The sequence below is a fragment of the Corythoichthys intestinalis genome, chromosome 7, assembly GCF_030265065.1.
Source record: "Corythoichthys intestinalis isolate RoL2023-P3 chromosome 7, ASM3026506v1, whole genome shotgun sequence".
NCBI lineage: Eukaryota > Metazoa > Chordata > Actinopteri > Syngnathiformes > Syngnathidae > Corythoichthys > Corythoichthys intestinalis.
Window position 1 is genome coordinate 40,420,199 of NC_080401.1, and position 13,952 is coordinate 40,434,150.

General features: G+C 39.0%; 1 protein-coding gene across 1 annotated transcript in view; it reads left to right on the plus strand.

Annotated features, from left to right (window-relative positions):
- The window catches only part of fgf22 (fibroblast growth factor 22), a 101,733-nt gene that overhangs the window by 20,085 nt on the left and 67,696 nt on the right, over positions 1-13,952 (plus strand). The gene's annotated exons all lie outside the window — the stretch shown is intronic.

Genomic DNA, 13,952 nt, shown 5'->3' on the forward strand with positions numbered 1-13,952 from the left:
TTGATTTGTTAGATTCCTATGAGACATCTAGACCCCTAAGGTCGTCTGGAACCGGTCTCCTGCATGTTCCAAGAACACGAACCAAGCAGGGTGAGGCAGCATTTAGTTATTATGCTCACCTCTGGAACAAGTTACCTGAACGTCTGAAGTATGCTCAAACTGTTAGCTCTTTTAAATCAGGGCTGAAAACGCTTTTGTTTAGCACTGCATATCCATAATTGTCTATATATCTCAATCTACTTGCTTTCTATTCCTCTTGTGCTTATCTCCATTGCTGATTTCAATTATTATTATTAGTAGTAGTTTTTGTTTTATTTCTATTTATTTTTATTCTATTTGTTATTAAATGCGATTTTTATGTATAATTTTATTTCCGATTTTGATTGTTTTGGTTTTTACGTTGTATTGATTTAAATGTGATTTTTATGATCTTCATGTGATGTAAAGCACTTTGAATTGCCTTGTGTTGAATTGTGCTATATAAATAAATTTGTCTTGCCTTGCCTAATACGCTAAGACGTCATGGTTTGAAATCATGCATGGCACGAAAGGTCCCCCCTGCTTAAACCAGCACATGTCAAGGTCCATCTTAAGTTTGTCTATGACCATTTGGATGATGCAGAGGAGTCATGGGAGCAAATTTTGTGGACAGATGAGAGTAAAATAGGACTTTTTGGTCATAATTCCACTAACTGTGTTTGGAGGAAGAGGAATGCTGAGTACTATCTGAAGAACGTCATCACTACTGTGAAGCATGGGGGTTAGTAGGATCATGCTTTGGGGGATAGGTCTCCAGACTTAAACCCAATAGAAAACCTTAGGAGGGAGCCCAAAAAAATTTTGATTATCTCTCTCACAGTGGACATGCATCTACGATAAAAAAATTTCAGACCCCTCCATGATTTCTAAGTAGGAGAACTTGCAAAATAGCAGGTTGTTCAAATACCTATTTTCTTCACTGTATGGCTCCACGCTTTACTTTTTCCAAAGACGTCCTTGCGATTGCACAAAATAACATTCAGGCCACGTAAATACAGTATTTTGAACTGCAGAGACATATTCACTATGTAGTGGTTCACTCGCCTGACTTCTATGCATGTCCACTGTGATTGATTGGTGACCAGTCCAGGGATTAGTCTGCCTTGCAATATAGACAGCTGCGATAGGCCATGCAACCTTGAACGGGAATAAGTGGTATAGACAATGGATGGACATGAAAGTAGTAACGTCTTATGTGTAACTTAAGCCTGCGAGACTTGCTGGCTCAGTTAAGCAATACAGATAGTCCCCAAGTTATGACTTACGTGATTTCGACGCCGGAGTCCCTTTTTTTTTTTTTTTTTTTTTTTTAAATTTTAAATAATGTTGACTTTTGTTTTGTGATGCATGCTTTTACCTTGGCACAGGAAGTGTACAGCAGGTAGTACTAAGCGCGCATGCGCACACAAAGATCGTATTTGCCCACACGAAGAAGAGCACAGGGAAATGCGCACTCACGAGGAAGAGCGCATTTGTTCCAACGAAGAAGTCACGCAGCCGAGTGAGAGCGAGAGAAGGGAAAGCCTGGAAGCCTGCGCGCACATTTGTTGCTTGTGAAGCATCCATGGAGGCAACACCTGTAGCCATAAATTGACTAAAAATTGACAGAAATAGCTGAAACTCTGGTGAATGGTCTTCCATAAACTGAATAATGTGTGGTTGTAATTTGAAATAAATAGCTTTTTAATCAAAGTCACAATTGAAATTTTCATGGGTACGCATCTTTTTGGGTCACCCTGTACTTGGAGCGAGTTTAAGTGATTGTTTTTTTGCAAATCGTTTGTGTGGATTGTTATTGCTGTATCAGCAGCTATTTATGAACACAAATTTGAATTGCTGTTATTGAAGATGAAACGGAGTTCATTTTTATTTTAGTTTCCTTCTGCAAGTATTGATGTCATGATCAGCAGTGTCAGCAAACTCCACAGACGTCTGTCATTGTCATTTCGTAGCTTAGCTCGCTGTCTAGCTAGAACTTAGCTCCAATGTCTTGGCGAGGATGGTACAATAACATATAATACATGTCTTTAGATCGTTATTTTGATATTTGTAGGGTATTTAGGGGTACAAAAAGGGTTAATTCAGACTTATGCGGACATTTGGTTTACGTTTACGTCGCCAAAATAGGAACGGAACTTGTTCGTAACGCAGGGACTACATGTAGATTGTTAGGTTTCCCCAGCCCGGGCCTCTTGCCCATGTCTGGTGGCTGGCCAAGCTACCCCGAGGCAGAGAGGTGCTAACCGTTCACCCCAGTTCTTTTATACAGTGGGGTGGAAATTGTTCCATCACAGTCAAAACTGCTTAATATTAGATTTTTATTGAGAAGAATAGTACAAAAAACTAGGGCTGTCAAACGATTAAAATTTTTAATCGAGTTAATCACAGCTTAAAAATTTAAAAATTTATTAATCGTAATTAATTGCAATTCAAACCATCTATTAAATATGCCATATTTTTCTGTAAATTATTGTTGGAATGGAAAGATAAGACACAAGACGGATATATAGTGGGGCAAATAAGTATTTAATCAATCACTAATTGTGCAAGTTCTCCCACTTGAAAATATTAGAGAGGCCTGTAATTGTCAACATGGGTAAACCCTCAACCATGAGAGACAGAATGTGGAAAAAAAACAAAAAAATCACATTGTTTGATTTTTAAATAATTTATTTGCAAATCATCGTGGAAAATAAGTGTTTGGTCTATACCAAAAGTTCATCTCAATACTTTGTTATGTACCCTTTGTTGGCAATAACGGAAGCCAAACGTTTTCTGTAACTCTTCACAAGCTTTTCACACAATGTTGCTGGTATTTTGGCCCCTTCCTCCATGCAGATCTCTAGAGCAGTGATGTTTTGGGGCTGTTGTTGGGCAACACAGACTTTCAACTCCCTCTTCACCCCGTGGCATCAAAATGATAACAAGAACGGGGAGCAAAAATCCAAGAACCACACGGGAGGACCTAGTGAATGACCTACAGAGAGTTGAGACCACAGTAACAAACTATCAGTAACACAATGCGCCGCCAGGAACTCAAATCCTGCACTGCCAGATGTGTCCCCCTGCTGAAGAAAGTACACGTCCATGCCCGTCTGCGGTTCGCTAGAGAGCATTTGGATGATCCAGAAGAGGACTGGAAGAATGTGTTATGGTCAGATGAAACCAAAATAGAACTTTTTGGTAGAAACACAGATTCTCTTGTTTGGAGGAAAAACAATACTGAACTGCACCATACCCACTGTGAAGCATGGGGGTGGAAACATCATGCTTTGGGGCTGTTTTTCTGCAAAGGGACCAGGACGACTGATCTGTGTAAAAGAAAGAATGAATGGGGCCATGTATCGAGAGATTTTGAGTGACAATCTCCTTCCATCAGCAAGGCAATTGAAGATGAGATGTGGCTGGTTCTTTCAGCATGACAATGATCCCAAACACACAGCCAGGGCAACAATGGAGTGGCTTTCTAAGAAGCATTTCAAGGTCCTGGAGTGGCCTAGCCAGTCTCCAGGTCTCAACCCCATAGAAAATCTGCGGCGGGAGTTGAAAGTTCGTGTTGCCCAACGACAGCCCCAAAACATCACTGCTCTAGAGGAGCTCTGCATGGAGGAATGGGCCAAAATACCAGCAACAGTGTGTGAAAAGCTTGTGAAGAGTTACAGAAAACGTTTGGCCTCCGTTATTGCCAACAAAGGGGACATAACCAAGTATTGAGATGAACTTTTGGTATTGACCAAATACTTATTTTCCACCATGACTTGCAAATAAATTCTTTAAAAATCAAACAATGTGATTTTCTGTTTTTTTTCCACATTTTGTCTCTCATGGTTGAGGTTTAACCAGGTTGACAATTACAGGCCTCTCTAATATTTTCAAGTGGGAGAACTTGCACAATTAGTGGTTGACTAAATTCTTATTTGCCCCACTGTATACATTCAACATACTGTACATAAGTACTGTATTTGTTTATTATAACAATAAATCAACAATATGGCATTAACATTCTGTTAAAGCGATCCATGGATAGAAAGACTTCTTAAAAGATAAATGTTAGTACAAGTTCTAGAAACTTTATATTAAAACCCCTCTTAATGTTTTTGTTTCAATAAAATTTGTAAAATTTTAAATTAAAAAACAAACTACTAGCTCGCCATTGTTGATGTCAATAATTACACAATGCTCATGGTGCTGAAACCCATAAAATCAGTCGCACCCAAGCGACAGCAGAGGGCGACAAAACACCAAAAAAACTCAAGTAACAAGTGCACATGACACTGTGCTGTCATTTTAATCTGTTTGAGCAGGGCATGTGCGTTAATTGCGTCAAATATTTTAACGTGATTAATTTAAAAAATTAATTACCGCCTGTTAACGCGATAATTTTGACAGCCCTACAGAAAACAGTTGGGAATTGGAGTTTGTAGAATTCTCTGTGACTCCGCCTAATAGGCGGCTTTGACCTAACGTGGAGGTGTGATGTGTGTGTGCTCAAGTGTGGTTAAACAGTGGTTCATTCATAGTGTGAGTAATAAAAAATACAATGGTTTTCATAATTAATTCCATTAGGAATAATTCTTTAACATGGAGGGCACGACCAGGATGGAAGCACCTGGTTGAATAAAGCGTTTTGGTATTTCGCATCAGTGGAATATACATATTAATGAGGCAAGAAGACGGGTAGAGGCGTGCTCCACACATAATTGAGGTGGAAATGAAAGACTAAGGGAATCCTGGGTCCTTTCCAGTTGCTCATTAGACATTATGTAAGATTTTCTCCAGGGTGTATCCACCGAGAGTTGATCTTCTGAAATGGGGATGTGGGTAACATAAATCAATCATGTCACCATCACGCCGGAATGGACGGTGACCTTTGCCTGTGAGAGGCAGATGATTATTGACCCTTTGCAAGCTGTTACCAATATGAGGAGTTTAAAAGAACAGGCTGTCCTGGGAACATAGCAGGACAACAGTGTCTGTGTCGCTTTAATTAGCCGAGCATCCCTGCTTTCTGCCACTGGGGTGCCATATCATGAATGGACCCTCAAAATGTAGCAATTAGTAGCTAACAACCTTTGGCAGTCTGGCTCCGGCTCCTCTATGTGATTTACTGGGTTCATCAGCGGGTTTATAGAGTCTGACTCTGGCTCCGGCACCCAATTCCTTTATCATTACATCCTGTGGGTGTGAAGGCAACACAAAGAGAAACAACTTCACAGGGCTGTTACCAGGACACTTGGACTTTGAAGCAATTGATTAAAACAACACAGATTATTTGAGAGGTTGAAAATCTTCATAGAACTTTACCAATCCTTAAGGGAACAAATGTGGGAAAAACACATTTGATACTTTGAATATTGTTTCAGAGAAAAAGGAGAATTCCCCATGACTAAACAAACCGTAACAGTCCAAAAGTTCCTCCCCAATTGATTTAGGAGAATTAGACCCTTTTGTAACAAGCCAGAATTCATCACATAATCCAAATAAAAGTTTGTGCTACAGTAAATTCAAATATCCAACTTTTAAATGAACACTTTTTGTATTGAATGCTGATTTCCCTAAGGTTCTTCACACAGTGATGTTCCAAAATGAGGTGTAATTGCTATATAACAATATTTTCATAAACCTGCTCAAAAAAATCCTGATAATCCTATGAGTTAAAATGTACGGTGTGTCTTAAAGGGTATGAAAACGCAAAGGGGGTGTGAGACATCAATAGAACCATTATGTGCCAAGATAACAAATATTGATAAAGTTAACAAAAAAATCAATCACATTAATGAGCAATTATCTAAAATAGATCGAAAATGCCGAACATTTCCGAAAGTGTTCCGGAAACAGCAGAATGGGGCGGAGACGTCATAACAAGGAAACAAAAGGTCGAGGCAGGTGCCATCGTTGTTTATCGACGAGAGAGTTGCGTTCGTGTTTTATCAAAAAATCGCTAAAATGGTTCAAACCTGTCATGCTATGTGGTTTACAAATAGCCATTTGTCACAATGTAGTACCCATGAGTTCCCGAACGCGAGAAAAAGCTGGACTACGCAGAAATTGAGTAAAGTTGGTCAGTGCTAAGAGGGCTAATTTTGCAGACCCAGCCTCCAGCACGGTTTTGTGTGATGCGCATTTTCCACCTGAAAGCTATACGAACTATGGGCAAATGAAATCAGGTTTTGCTAAGAAATTGCTGCTGAAAACAGATGCGGTGCCCAGTGAAAGAGGACGATGACTGGCTCTGATGAGACCACCTCACCACTCCAGGGAAAGCAAAGGAGGGAAATGGCCAGAGTGAGTACTCTTTTATAATAAAAAACATATCACGCATTGGATATAGGACTGGACACATGTATAAATTATCGCTCGTAAAATATATAGAACAAATCCTCTAATCCCATTCATATTTGTGTCGGTTGGCAGAGCGAAACCGATGATAGCATATTAAATGATAATTACTCTATACATTACTTTATTTTGCGGTGACAGTGTATCAGCTTCACAAAAAGAAATGCAAAACAAACCATTCGGTGATTCTGTTGCTGTGTTTCATCAGTGTGATTGCTCCCCTCAATGATCCTTTGATTAGGCTGCATTGGCTTTTGTTTGGGCTCAAATTGATAACCCAAAACACCAAAGAAAGGTTCATAACTTTCCTCGTCACCATTAGAAGAATGTTCGTTACGTCGGATTCGTCGCTGCAAATACAAACAAAATTGTCCGCCATAATCGCCGCCATTCAGTACTAAGCACTGAGCCGGTTGTTTCCCTATAGTGACGTCACGCCCACAATATGCTAGATTTCCGGCATCTCGGGGGCGGGTCCTTTTAGCTTGACAATCGACCTAATTTCTATCATTTTCTTGGTGTTGCGATGTGTGTAATTACACGATGTGGCATGATATGAATTCAAAAGGCATGCGTTGATGGATAAATGATGGAATATTAGCATTTCCCCAGGTGTTGTCATACCCTTTAAAATATACAGTGAATATACTGTACTGTGTTAGTTAATAAAATGTAGTACTCTATTAGTCTTCAGTAGAGTTGGACATCGTTTGAATCTGAACGGTTCTGGTTCCGATTCTGGTTCTAAACGGTTCTTGATTCCAATTCTTTTAAAAGGCAGGGTCAAAAAATTGCATAGTGTATATTAATTTTTTAACTTCTCGATTACCCCTTAATGCCTACAATATGAAGCAATTGTCAGAGAATTGCACAATTTGAAAAATAAGGTCTTAATGAAACCTTTTTTTTCCCCCCAGATTTGCAAAAAGAAAAAACAAAATTAATATGTGTAATAAGCGCTGTAATATCTATAACACTTGCTAAATCCTGTTTTTTTTCTCATGGAACCTGCAGATGCATGAGTTGACAGCATCCATTTTTTTTTCTTTTAAGGAAAGATATTTAAAAATTCAGAATTAGTCTCAAAATCATGAAATTCTAAGTGTATCAAATGTGATACATTTGGCAAAAAAGGGTTAAATTATATGAACTTTCAATTAACTATGAATTTCTCACAGGGCTATTTTTGACTTGTATATAAATATCAGTCTTTGAACTTGAATATGATGAAGTTTCTTTCCACAGGAGTGCACTTTCACAAAGATGCTATTTTTCAAAAGCTCAGAAAACATTTATACATATTCTTTTGCCTATGTTTTAGAGTGTCTTATGCTGCAGGTATTTTCACATTTTTATTTTTCTTATTGAGCTCCCACTAATGGGCTAACCTGGTGCAGAATATCAAACAAACAAACAAAAAACCAAAAAAAAAACAACAACTTGTAAAACCCAGTCATGTCCGGTGGAAAATAATCATATCTGCCTTCTCAGGCAGTAAGCGTGAGCGTTCTGGACAGATGGTGTCTCCTGCAGTGGAGAACACATGTTCACTGGGTGTAGATCAGACATGTCCAAAGTCCGGCCCGGGGCCAAATGAGGCCCGTGGTCAAATTTCATCCGGCCCCCAGCCTCTGTCATAAAATCAATAACGTCTGGTCAGCAGTACTGCAACCAGCATATGAAGTAGCTTACACACGAAATGCTGCTCATCATTTACCCACTAAAAGGCAGCAACACTTTAACCCTTTGTTGCCAAATGTATCACATTTGATACACTTAAAATTTCACAATTTTGAGACTAATTTAGAATTATGACATTTCTTTTTTTTTTTTTTTTAAATGATGGATGCAAGTCAACACATGCATCTGCAGGTTGCATGAGAAAAAAACATGATGTAGCATATTATAGATATTAGAGCGCTTATAACACATATTCATTTTGACTTTTCTTTTTACAAATTTGAAAAATAGGTTTCATTAGGACCTTATTTTTCAAATTTTGGGATTCTCTGATAATTGCTTCATGTTGCAGGTATTTAAGGGCTAAGCAACATTACTCCGTGTGACCCATTACTTCCATTTTCTAAAATGGCGACAATCAACAAAAAAAAAAAAGAAAGTTGACTGTGACGGCCGACGCTTCAAGGATAGGTGGAAATTGGACTATTTCTTCACTAAAATACGCAACAACTGTGTCTTGCCTCATTTGTAAAGAGACAGTCGCTGTTTTTAAAGATTTCAATGTGAGGCGATAATACCAAACAAGACACGCTGACATGTACGACAAGATTACAGGGAATATACGCAGCGAGAAATTGAGGCAACTTGAAGCTAGTTTAATTTCACAGCAGTAGTATTTCGCAAGAGCCCGAGAGTCGAAAGAGAACGCCACAAAGGCTAGTTGCGAGATTGTTGAAATTATTCATTAATAACATAATTAAGCAAATGTGACACACTGAGTGGCTTGCTAAATTTTGCTTAAATATATCGGTCTACGTAAAAAGGACGTGAGCCAAGGTCGGCCCACCACATTTTTACCACGCCAAATCTGGCCCCCTTTTCAAAAAGTTTGGACACCCCTGGTGTAGATGAAGCTTGAACGCATAAATATGAGAAAGCGAGAAAAAGTCGCAAATATTACGTAGGGGTAAGGTAGCTGTGAGCCGCTATGCACTTTACATATATGTACCTTAGCTGGGAGCTACGATAGAGCATTAGTATAAATTCTTCTATTGTATGAGGCAAAATAATAAGGATTTCCTTATTTGTAAAACCGATTCTAAAACAAAAGATGCTTTAAATACTGTTGATTTTAAGGGAGGCGGCAACACGCTACGTAAAGTACATAGCTACTTACATAGCTACATTAGCCCGATGTAATACCGTATTGACCTGAACATAAGACGGTGTTATTTGCATTGAAATAAGACTGAAAAAGTTGGGGTCGTCTTATATTTGCGGTCTAGACATTATACCCATTCACGACGCTAGATGGTGCCAGATATCATTGAAGCGATGTTCTGTCATGACAGATCTCAGCTACTCTCAAGTTTAACCAGTTTGCATTTTATTGCAATGTTTTTCCTTATTCAGATTTGTTTCAAGACTACAGTTACAGTTAGACTTCACTTTTATGGTTAATGCAGTTATTGCAATTTTGTTGTTTTATCACAATAGATTGGTTTATTTACATTTCAAAAACCAGAAGCCATTCATTTACGAATGTGATTGCACTTTAGTTTACATATTTAAATGTTCAGATGTTAAGATTTGAATGAGGCAAAATAACATGCATTTTCTCTCAAATATATTGTTATAATCATTTGTTTCAGATGTACTGTAATTATTTTCTGTATGAAAATTAATTTGGTGTTCAAAAAGTCTTTTTTCAAACTTGAGTCTTGAAAATTAGGGGGTCGTCTTATAATCAGGGCTGTCTTATATTCGGGCCAATACGGTAATATTTATTCTTGTACTATTCCATCCATCATCTACTGCATAATCCGGGGTCGGGTCGTGGGGGCAGAAAAAGACATAATTTATTGTTTTACTTGCCTGGTTCTGACTGGTTAGAGGACCGGCGTAGCATGTCAAATACGCAACACTCGGCTATGCACTACTCGGCACATGTATTCCATGAAGCTGGAGATGTTTAATCATATTGGTCGTGCTGCCACCTTTGCATGATATAGCTGCGATGCAAGCGTTGCACTGAGCTGACTGGTCATTTTTCTTTGTGAAGTTGAGCCAAACTTTTGAGCACCGGCCGCCACACCGTGTCCATGGTTGAAATCAAGTTGCAATGCACAAACACACGCTTCATGTGGCTTCTTCTTCATGGTGTTCAGCAGCTATTTTCTTCCGCTCAGCGGTCAGGGCATCGAAACATGGAATCGAAATTTAAAAATTTGAACAGTTCCAAGAGAATCGCGGTGTTTGCCCCGGATCCCATCAATGCTCGATGCCCAACCCTAGTGTTCAGTAGGGGTGTGACAAAATATCGAAATGGTTATATATCGTGATACTTTGTATCCCAAAAGGTTATCGATATGCTCCTGCCAAGAATCGAGATATTGTTTTAAAAAGGTGTCAATGTCTAAAAAAAAAATAAAAAGGAACCAACAAATTGCTACCAAAATCTTCCACCTTAGTTAGCTCTAAGGCTGCATTGACGGTGCACAACGCTCAATCCATTTAAAATGGGGGCTTTCAGGGCATTTACAGGTCACTTGCGGTTCATTTTAGGGCATTTATAGGTCATTTCCTGTTGAGTTTGAGTCACTGCTAGTGTTGTTCCGATCATGTTTTTTTGCTCCCGATCCGATCCCGTTCGTTTTAGTTTGAGTATCTGCAGATCCCGATATTTCCCGATCCGATTGCTTTTTTTGCTCCCGATTCAATTCCAATCATTCCCGATAATTTTTCCCGATCATATACATTTTGGCAATGCATTAAGAAAAAAATGAATAAAACTCGGACAAATATATACATTCAACATACAGTAGATACTGTAAGTACTGTATTTGTTATGACAATAAATCCTCAAGATGGCATTTACATTATTAACATTAACAATTTATATATCTTCTCTGCGTTGGGAAATAACATAAGGTGTTAAGAAAAAGATCAATTGCTACCTTGCTTCCCCACAATGCTTCCCATGATATTTCTAATCGATAGGAGAGGGATTGTAAGGCTTTAGCCAATCAAAAAAAGGCTCTAAAGGCTGTCAAAATTCACTCTACTCATTTTATGCTGCCTTTTAGCTCTCTGTATAGGTAAAACGGCGCCATTACAGATTGAACGCGACAATCCGTGAGTGGGTCGTGCAGCGCATGCATTAATATTAATATTTTAACGTGATACATTTTTTAAAAAATTAATTACCGTCGATATCGGGATAAAGTTGATAACCCTACCTTAAGCCTAAACTAAACACTCTGGATGAGTGTAACATATTATGTCTGTAACGTTAAATACAATTAGAAAACGATTTAATTAAAAAAAAAAAAAAAATTATAAAAAGGCATGGCCGATATTTTTTTTCCGATTCCAATACTTTAAAAATGACGTGATCGGACCCGATCGATCGGCGATATCTCTAGTCTCTGCCTATTCATTTGGGTGATTCCCAGGTCACTTCCTGTTCTGTAACTCAAAATCAACAGGAAGTGACCCATAAAATACCCCAATACCAACAGGAAATAACTGAACATTAACAGGTAAATGTCCTTAAATGGCCCCAAATTACCTCATTGCCTGGCAATGGCTGCCACTGACGGACATAGATGTTCAATCCGTTTGAAGTGGGAGGGATGGCAGCGAATGAACGAATGTTCATTCGCTGCCACCCTCCCATTTCAAACGGATTGGACGTCTACTAGTGATAAACTCATTCCAATTCACAGCAGAAGCTTGTTTTCTGTTTATTAGTTGTTTGTAGAATATCCTAGAATGATTTCCTGACCAATGTATCGATAATCTTTGTATCGCCATATCGTCAGATCATCGTTATGGTGAGCTTTGTATCGCAAATCGTTTCGGATCGTGAGGTACCAAGAGGTTTCCACTCCTAGTGTTCAGAGTGGCTTTTTCCACCAATACAACCCACATTCATTTTATTGAGGCACAATGAGATTTGTAAGTTGTTGAAATTCACCCCCCCGGCCAAGGCGCACGGAAACAGCAACAGCCGAACAAAGTGCCGCTCTGCTGATGCTGCCTCCGCGTGCGCCAACCGGGAAGGCAGAACTTCGCGCGTTCACCTCTGATATTAACCCTTTGTACTGACTCCATGTTCCAAAAGTTTGAAAAAGACTCGCCGAAAGCAGGTTGACAAGTTATTCGTCGACAATGGTCAAAAACAAGGCAAAAACAGACGACGGAGGGACAATCCTGGATCCAAAACAAGGCTACATGTTTCTGAGCTGCAAAAATCTGTGTTATCTCAGTGTCCAGTCTTTTTAAAGTCTGTGGTGAAGCGGGCCGTGCCGAAGGTCTGTCTGGGCGTTGCTTTTGTTCTTCCCCTCTGTGGCCGGTTTTGGGCGGCTTAGGTTCGTGCGCGGATGGGACGCCCGCTATCAACTTTGTTGTTCGGGCTGTTTCTACATGTTTTAAGACAAAGCGCTTTGTCCTTGGAGTTTGCTGGGAGAGCTGATTGCAAGAGTTGGTGCATCAATCTTGTTTGTGACGCACGCATTGGGCTTCTGTGATAAGACGGCATTGTGTATCTCTTCTATTTCTTCTCATTAAACTATGGTGTGCTATTTATTTTATATTAGTAGTGCAGTCCTACCGTAAATATGAAAATGATACTATTTCCTGATTAATTATATTACGTGTGTTAGAGTAATGCAAACAGTTAGACGGTGCCTACGAGAAACTGTACCATTTTTCTCATCTCCCCCTCATTAGCCCGGATAAGGTGATTCACTTTACTGTGTCAAACGGCATGTAGTGGAGTCTGCTTAAACAATAGTTAGATGAATGTGTTAGACTAATGCAAACAATTATATGGTGTGTGCGATGACGGTACCTTTTCCCTTCATAGTCAAAGAAAAACAATTTTGATCGTGTTGTTACTTTATGAATCACAAAAGTCATTTCCCAGAATCACAATGTTGTGAAACTATCATTATGAACAGAGTTAGTATCTCAGTGTATTGTCTGTTGTTTCAACTTCTACAAAATTATGATTATTACGAAAGCTTCAAAGGTAAAACGGCAACACTGACACAACCCGGAAATAATCCTTCAATAGAAACAAGTGTGTTCTGATTGCTGCCAGTCAATAAAACCTTTTATTGCTAGTTATTATTATCACTAGTTTTTTATTGCCTGTTGCATTTTTCTAACCATTGAGCAAGGCATGCACGTTTAGATTAATGTCATGATCCCATAAATTTTTGGTGGGGACGTATGGAAGGAAGTCTCCCAGTTTGAACTGAGCCAGACGTGTCGGAAAGCCTTTAACCCCTAACACAGGACTAAAACAGCCTTGCTTTATTTACTTGGCATCCTTTGGATATGTTCCGTAAGCTAGAAGTGACTAACTACTGAACATAATAGCTTTAAATATGTGAGCTTGGCGCTGGAGAGGAATGTAATGCACCTGTTGCCCTAAAGACAGACATATTCCCCTCCCCAGAGTCTTGTTTGATTTGGTCCATGCAGGAAGTAATAAGAGTCAGTAGGCGTTTTTACGCTTGATGTGCAGGATGATCTTTACTTCTCTCTATCCTTTTATTATCACAGGTGCATGAAGAAGCTCCATAAAGTCACAAGAGACTTTTCGCTTGACGTACGTACATAAACATAAATAGAGCAGGCACCTATTGTAGGATAAATACTGACTTGCTGTTCAGATCATTAAAAAAATGACTTTACAGGGCATGAAGTGCAATAGATGTGAAGGTGGTGAAATCTAGCACACCTCATGAGAAGCAACGTAATGCCATTATCCCATTATATGAATTTATTGACACTTTTAGCTAATCCCGTTTGTCCTTAACGATACATACCAGAAAACATTTTAAAATGTAGGTAATCGCAAAATATAGCCCCTTTTTTTTTAA